Below are 6,849 nucleotides of genomic sequence, written 5' to 3' on the forward strand. Positions count from 1 at the left end.
AGCTACCAACATTTCTTCTTGCATCTTGCACTTTTAAAGTGAATGGCCTTACTACACTACGCAAAACTAGCACCTTTTTAGCTTTACCATTGTTTTGCTAAACTTCAGTGAACATAGTTACCTCTAAAACAAACTTCAGCAATAAACTTCTGCCCTTTTTCCATATATACATATTAGTGACGTTCCTTAGCTGCAGATCTCGCCTTTATTTCACTCCTACCAGCCTATATCCTCACTGGGATTCCCCTCCAGACCGACCGACTTCTAAGGACCAGCCGGAATTGCTTCCCCAGAGGAGCAGAATTGCACAGCCTTCACCTTAAAAGTAAGCTTTCTCAGTTAAGCACTGGTGAAAAGGAATTGGTACAGCAGAAGTTATGCTCTCACTATCAGCCATCTCCTTTTGACACAACAGTAAAAGCATTTCCATTGCCTCTCACCTTTTTACATTTTCAACTTTTATGTGGCCACACCTGTTTTAAACCGTATTATAGATTTTTCCGCACAAGGTAGGTAGGTGCATTTAATCCCTCAATAAAAAGCAACTAGGTGTGGTTAATGCTCTATTGTATCATCTATTGTATCAGGTTTTGGTCCACTATTGGCTCCTCTCACGTTCAAACATTTTCTTAAAAAACAGCAAGGGTCTGGTATCCAACCTTTCCCTTAGCAAATGGCAGGCCTAATCCTCCATTACTCTTGTGCATAACTTGATATTCGTACACAGTAACCAATCCTCACACATTCCTCCAACAACAGCAGGAACACCCAGTGAGGCCTGGACAATGCCACCGGCTACCTATCTCCTTCAACGTATGCGTACCTCAACACTAAAATCTTAGTTCTTAGGACATTACCACCTCGCCAGTCTTCCTCGCCACAGTAATCACTGAATGAGCAGTAGCTCCTTCCTGGAACTTTTCAAACCTCACCAAAACAGTCTAGTTGTTCCCATACCTCTACTAATATAGCAGACTAGAAAGGGAAAGCTCCACCCTTTCTTCTGCCTGTTTTTTTTTTTTTTTTTTGTTCTGCACTTGGCCACCTTCAGACACGTTTTCAGGTAAGTGTGTTTAGTAAATTACTGGGGTAAGGCTTTGCTTTAGCAAGCTTACATGCCCCTTGCAGTTGCTCATGCTGATTGAGGGTAGAGAAGCGCACGACATAGAGGCCCTACTGTAGCAGGTTCACTCATTTTTAAAGTAGATATCCTGCTGTAGTGGATTACAGGCTGGGGTCTCCTTTGAGGTGCTGACTTACTTATGGGAAGGTGCATGCTGGTTGGTAGGGTCTTTAATTATGTAGCGGGAGCCACTGACTTGAGCTTTTCGTCTCATTCTGAGACACCCTTGGTTGGAGTGCTTTTGTAGTTTCCTAGCAATAAAGAGAAACTCAGGTTTTTGCTGGGCTCTTTGCTTGGCACCTACATAAGTAGGACGTAACTGATCTTGTGATGTTTTTTGCTTGAGAGCATCATAGAGGGGCCAAGTAAAGAGACCCATGACACTGGGCCTGATGCTTCTGCCACACCTTCCTTCGAAGGTAATCTTGCAGGAGATACTCTAGGCTGCAGTGAACGCTGCATTTAAAAAAAGGGAGTCATCAACCTCTCCCAAGAAGCAAAATTAGATCCCTCTATCAACCCCTCTAAAAGAGATGATCTGTAAGGAGACAAGCAGGATCCTAAAGGCAGATTTGTGCAGGGGCAGGAGCTAACGGAGGGGCTCCAGCACATTAGTACCAGTATGGCCTTTGCAAATGCTGCCACCATGAAGGATAACAATGAGTTCGATGGCATCTGTCGCTGTAGATACACATGGTATGCATGAGCTCGCCATCTGGTGTTGGGTCGGAGTGTTACAAGTTGTTTTTCTTCGAAGAAGTGTTTTCGAGTCACGGGACCGAGTGACTCCTCCTTCTGTGCTCATTGCGCATGGGCGTCGACTCCATCTTCGATTGTTTTCTTTCCGCCATCGGGTTCGGACGTGTTCCTGTCGCTCCGAGTTTCGGAACGGAAAGATAGCTGAAACCGGAAGATTTTCGACGGTATCGTTGCGATCCGGTTCGAGATAGACACATACGACGACGAGTTGAACATCGAAGCGCTTCGGTGCCCTTCGGGGTAGATTTCGGCACCCCGTCGGGGCCTAGTCGGCCCGACCGCGTGGAGAACAACGCAGATGGAACGGACCCCGTTTCGATTCTGCCCCGAATGCCACAACAAATATCCTTATACGGACCTACACTCGGTCTGTAACCTGTGCCTGTCACCCGAGCACAGCGAAGAATCCTGTGAGGCCTGTCGGGCGTTCCGGTCCCGAAAAACTCTGCGCGACCGTCGAGCGAGAAGACTGCAGATGGCGTCCACGCCAAAGGAGCGTCGACAGTTCGAGACAGAAGAGGAACAGGAGGAATCCTTTTCCATCCAGGATTCAGACTCCGACGAGCTAGACTCTACAAAAACTGTGAGTAAGACGTCGAGATCAGAACTTAAAAAAGGAAAGAAGGCCCAGGGGACGCCACTGCCAACCGGCCATGGCTCCACCCAAATTCTCGGTGACCAACAATCGGCACCGAAAAAGGCCCATTCAGTGTCGAGATCGTCCGACTTCGGTCGAGACACCGGCACGCAGCCTCCTCGGGACCGAGAGAGTGCTAAACAGAAGCATCGACACCGAGAGTTCGGTGTCGACACGGATCGACGCCGAGACAGTGGCGCCGAAGACCATAGAGGCCAAGAATTTTCGGCACAGAAAAAGAGGAAGGTTACCTCGGAGCCGAAAAAACAATCAACAGGGTTTTCGGAGCCGAAAAAAGCGACATCAGACCCTGTTTCAGGCTCCTATACTGAAGAGCATTCTATGTCTTCACAAATGAAGAAACATAGATTTGAACAAGAACTGCAATCCACTGACGTGGATCACACGCAAAAGCGTATCTTTATTCAGCAGGGGACTGGGAAGATCAGTACCCTTCCACCTGTCAAACGAAAGAGAACGCTTCAGTTTACTCCTCAGCAACAAACAGCACAAAAGGTAACACCTCCTCCCTCGCCTCCACCTGTAACTCCGGCTTCGCCAACTTACACCCCGTCACATTCGCCAGCTCACACCGCCATGAGCCACGATGACCAAGATCAGGATGCGTGGGACTTGTACGACGCACCAGTGTCTGATAACAGCCCAGACACATACCCAACTAGGCCATCACCACCGGAAGACAGCACAGCCTACTCACAAGTGGTGGCTAGAGCAGCTCTATTCCATAATGTGGAACTACACTCGGAACAAGTAGAGGATGATTTTTTATTTAACACCCTCTCTTCAACCCACAGCTCCTACCAAAGCCTGCCGATGCTCCCAGGCATGCTACGCCATGCAAAGGACATTTTCAAGGAGCCAGTTAAAAGTAGGGCAGTGACGCCTAGGGTGGACAAAAAGTATAAGGCGCCTCCTACGGACCCTGTATTCATCACCTCTCAGCTGCCACCAGATTCTGTGGTGGTAGGGGCTGCCAGAAAACGGGCAAATTCACACACTTCTGGGGATGCACCTCCCCCAGATAAAGAAAGCAGGAAGTTCGATGCAGCCGGGAAGAGGGTTGCTGTCCAAGCAGCAAACCAGTGGCGCATCGCAAATTCACAAGCGCTGCTAGCGCGATACGACAGAGCCCACTGGGATGAGATGCAGCATCTCATTGAACATCTCCCAAAAGATCTGCAAAACAGAGCAAAACAGGTTGTTGAGGAGGGTCAAAACATTTCCAACAATCAAATACGCTCCTCCATGGATGCAGCAGACACGGCCGCAAGGACCATTAATACGTCGGTTACCATCCGTAGGCACGCATGGCTCAGAACGTCTGGTTTCAAGCCAGAAATTCAGCAGGCAGTGCTTAACATGCCAGTAAACGAAAAACTTCTGTTCGGTCCGGAGGTCGACACAGCCATAGAAAAGCTCAAGAAGGACACTGACACTGCCAAGGCCATGGGAGCACTCTACTCCCCGCAGAGCAGAGGATCTTATAACACCTTCCGCAAAACACCTTTTAGAGGAGGGTTTCGGGGTCAGGCCACACAAGCTAGCACCTCACAGTCCGCACCGCCCACCTACCAGGGACAGTACAGGGGAGGTTTTCGGGGCCAGTATAGAGGGGGGCAATTCCCTAGGAATAGAGGAAGATTTCAAAGCCCCAAAACCACTACCAACAAGCAGTGACTCACACGTCACTCACCCCTCCCACACAACACCAGTGGGGGGGAGGATACGTCAATATTACGAAGCATGGGACAAAATAACTACAGACACATGGGTCCTAGCAATTATCCAACATGGTTATTGCATAGAATTCATGCAATTCCCTCCAGACATACCACCAAAATCACAAAATTTATCAAAATACCATTCACAGCTTCTAGAGATAGAAGTTCAAGCACTACTGCAAAAAAATGCAATAGAATTAGTACCAAGCACACAAATAAACACAGGAGTTTATTCACTGTACTTCTTGATACCAAAAAAGGACGAAACACTGAGACCAATTCTAGACCTCAGGGTAGTAAACACATTCATCAAATCAGACCACTTTCACATGGTCACACTACAAGAAGTGTTACCATTGCTCAAAAAACACGACTACATGACAACCCTAGACCTCAAGGACGCATATTTCCATATACCAATACATCAATCACACAGGAAATATCTAAGGTTTGTATTCAAAGGAATACATTACCAATTCAAAGTATTGCCTTTTGGTTTAACAACCGCTCCAAGAGTATTCACAAAATGCCTAGCAGTAGTCGCTGCACACATCAGAAGGCAGCAAATACATGTGTTCCCGTATCTAGACGACTGGCTAATCAAAACCAGTTCGCTCACACAATGCTCAAACCACACAAATCAAGTCATACAAACCCTCTACAAACTAGGGTTCACCGTCAACTTTGCAAAATCAAACATTCTGCCAAGCAAAGTACAGCAATATCTAGGAGCCATAATAGACACGACAAAAGGAGTAGCAACGCCAACTCCACAAAGGATCCACAATTTCAACAGGGTCATTCAACACATGTCTCCAAACCAAACAATACAAGCAAGAACAATACTACAGCTCCTAGGCATGATGTCCTCATGCATAGCCATTGTCCCAAACGCAAGACTGCACATGAGGCCCTTACAACAGTGCCTAGCCTCACAGTGGTCTCAAGCACAGGGTCACCTTCTAGATCTGGTGTTGCTAGACCGCCAAACTTACCTCTCGCTTCTATGGTGGAACAGTATAAATTTAAACATAGGGCGGCCTTTCCAAGACCCAGTGCCACAGTACGTAATAACAACAGATGCTTCCATGACAGGGTGGGGAGCACATCTCAATCAACACAACATAAGAGGACAATGGAACATACCTCAAACAAAACTGCATATAAATCATCTAGAATTATTAGCAGTTTTTCAAGCACTAAAAGCTTTCCAACCAATCATAACCCACAAATACATCCTTGTCAAAACAGACAACATGACAACGATGTATTATCTAAACAAACAAGGAGGAACACATTCAACGCAGTTAAGCTTGTTAGCTCAAAAAATATGGAAGTGGGCAATCCACCATCAAATTGGTCTAATAGCACAGTTTATTCCGGGGATCCAGAATCAGCTGGCAGACAATCTCTCTCGAGATCACCAGCAAGTCCACGAATGGGAAATCCACCCACAGATTCTGAACACCTACTTCACACTCTGGGGAACACCACAAATAGACTTATTTGCAACAAAAGAGAACGCAAAATGCCAAAACTTCGCGTCCAGATACCCACACAAGCAATCCCAAGGCAATGCCCTATGGATGAACTGGTCAGGAATATTTGCTTACGCTTTTCCTCCTCTCCCTCTCCTTCCTTACCTAGTAAACAAATTGAGTCAAAACAAACTCAAACTCATTTTAATAGCACCAACGTGGGCAAGACAACCCTGGTACACAACACTGCTAGATCTGTCTGTAGTACCACACATCAAACTGCCCAACAAACCAGATCTGTTAACGCAACACAACCAACAGATCAGACACCCGGACCCAGCATCGCTGAATCTAGCAATCTGGCTCCTGAAATCCTAGAATTCGGACACTTACAACTTAGCCAAGAGTGTATGGAAGTCATAAAGCAGGCCAGAAGGCCATCCACTAGACACTGCTACGCAAGTAAGTGGAAAAGATTTGTTTGGTACTGCCATCATAATCAGATACAACCACTAGACGCAACTCCAAAACATATAGTAAATTACTTGCTCCATTTACAAAAAGCAAAGCTAGCCTTCTCTTCTATTAAAATACACCTTGCAGCAATATCTGCATACCTGCAAACTGCATATTCAACTTCCTTGTATAGGATACCAGTTATCAAAGCATTCATAGAAGGGCTTAAAAGAATTATACCACCAAGAACACCACCTGTTCCTTCATGGAACCTAAACGTGGTTCTAACAAGACTCATGGGCCCACCTTTCGAACCCATGCACTCTTGCGGAATACAATTCCTAACCTGGAAAGTTGCCTTTCTCATCGCCATTACATCTCTAAGAAGAGTAAGTGAAATTCAAGCGTTCACAACACAAGAGCCTTTTATACAAATACATAAAAATAAGGTCGTCCTACGACCTAATCCAAAATTTTTACCCAAAGTTATTTCACCATTCCATCTAAATCAAACGGTAGAACTACCAGTTTTTTTCCCACAGCCAGATTCTGTGGCTGAAAGAGCACTACATACATTAGATGTCAAAAGAGCATTAATGTACTACATTGACAGAACAAAAAACATCAGAAAAACTAAACAGCTATTTATTGCAT

This window comes from Pleurodeles waltl, chromosome 8 (genome assembly GCF_031143425.1).
Source record: "Pleurodeles waltl isolate 20211129_DDA chromosome 8, aPleWal1.hap1.20221129, whole genome shotgun sequence".
NCBI classification, from domain to species: domain Eukaryota; kingdom Metazoa; phylum Chordata; class Amphibia; order Caudata; family Salamandridae; genus Pleurodeles; species Pleurodeles waltl.